This window comes from Schistocerca piceifrons, chromosome 8, assembly GCF_021461385.2.
Source record: "Schistocerca piceifrons isolate TAMUIC-IGC-003096 chromosome 8, iqSchPice1.1, whole genome shotgun sequence".
Taxonomy (NCBI): domain Eukaryota; kingdom Metazoa; phylum Arthropoda; class Insecta; order Orthoptera; family Acrididae; genus Schistocerca; species Schistocerca piceifrons.
The window spans coordinates 436,561,166-436,563,125 of NC_060145.1; the positions used below are offsets into that span (position 1 = coordinate 436,561,166).

At 39.0% G+C, this 1,960-nt stretch overlaps 1 pseudogene; it reads right to left on the minus strand.

The window, feature by feature from the left end:
* Positions 1–245: 245 nt before the first annotated feature.
* LOC124712839 lies at positions 246–363 on the minus strand (annotated as a pseudogene).
* Between the last annotated feature and the right edge of the window lie 1,597 nt (positions 364–1,960).

Consider the following 1,960-nt stretch of genomic DNA (forward strand, 5'->3'; position numbering starts at 1 on the left):
CACTTAAGGAAGGAGGGCCCATAGGAGAGAAAGTTGTCCCTGGAAAAAAACTTCTCCCGAACAGGTCATTAAGGCCTAGCGGTACCGACCGGCCGCCGTGTCATCCTCTGCCAGAGGCGTCACTGGGTGCAGATACGGAGGGGCATGTGGTCAGCACACCGCTCTTCCGGCCGTATGTCAGTTTCTGAGACCGGAGCCGCTGCTTCTCATTCAAGTAGCTCCTCAATTTGCCTCACAAGGGCGCTTGCCAACAGTGATCGGCAGACTGGATGGTCACCCATCCAATTGCTAGCCCAGCCCGACAGCGCTTAACTTCGGTGTTCTGACGGGAACCGGTGTTATCATTGCGGTAAGGTCGTTGGCTTCCTGTAAAAACCATTCCAATTTTTGGGTACAGACAATTACGAATCTGCCATTTCTTTCAAAATTATTAATTAGAGAAGCATTTGGTTGTGAAAAAATGCTCCAAAATAGAAGATATTTTCCTAAAATGTTACCGAAGGCAGACAAGCAGATGAGATAAGGACAGGATGGCTGTACTATGGAACCTGATATTTACATATCAAAATGGAGAGACAGAGGTACAAAATCAAGTTTGATGAAAAGTATAATTGAAATCCAATGCCACACCTAAAATTAGGAAGTATCTTGGCCAATGGAATAACTGGAGATGTTACTACCAAGAAGAAATTCGGAACACAGACATCCCCAAGTGCAAAGTTTATGGAAAAAATGTCCGAAACGTTTAACCACAGATAGTGACGAATGAAGGGGTACATTTTTCATGCGAGGTTATGAGCAAAGCGTGCGCTCACTGTAGTACAAAACAGCCTTCTTATCTTCACCCATTTCATTCTAAAGAAAATGTGTGACCCTACAATTTGTAATATTTCATTGTGTTTAGATCTGTTATCTTGTTTGAATATTGTAATGTGCCCCATTTTTGTAATTGAGAAAATTAATTAATTTATTGTATGTCATTGCATTCGAAATGGCATATTTCTTTTTTTTCGTGTTTTTGTGACATAAGAAAGTGGTCTTTTAAATGGCCACCATCCACAGTAGTCGAAACCCCACGCAAGATGGACAGTGGTCTGTAATTCAGGCACCTATTTTTTACTCTCAGTCCCAAGGAAAATAAAACATAAAACACTTCTAAGATTATTAGATTCGTATACTAGTAATAAGAAATGTAATAAACGTATTATTTTTCAAAGTTTGACAAAAACTTTCTCCTATAAATGTTTAATTGCTTGTTCGTGAATAACAGAAGTACCACACAATATCACGGTTCATAAATAGCCCTGACAGTTGTTTGGAACCAATATTACACGCCTCTGATTTCAGTGCACTGTAGCATTAGTGGGTATTTTTCTTAGAAAAATTACATTTTGAAATTAGAATACAGTCTATATGCCTGTATATGACATGGAAGACTCTAATTTTAATGGAACATTTGTAAATGGTGGAAGGGATCACCACACATAGCATCACTGTGTATAAATAGTCCTGACAGACGTTCTGAGATGAAGTTACATTCATCTAACACCACTGTAGTGCTAAAGGGTATTCTTTTCTTCCTGAGCAAACTACATTCCAAACTAGAATAGCATCAAGATGCCTGTGTATGACATGGAAAACTGTAGTTATAATAAATCATTTGTTAATGGTAGGATTGAGCAGCATATGCATCATCATTTTACTTAAAAAGCCCTGACACACCTTTGGTAGCTGTGTTACAGACATCTGATGCCATTGCTACTTTGGATGGACTGTATGTTCTTCGTAAGCATCGAAATCAGACTGGAGTTTATGAGCATGTACATGGAATGGAAGACTGTAGCTTTAACAGAACATTTATTAATGGTGGTAGAGAGATCCACACACAGAACAAACACTGTACATAAATTACATTGACTGATGCTTCGAAGCTATGCGACATATTTTGCAATTTTTGCGA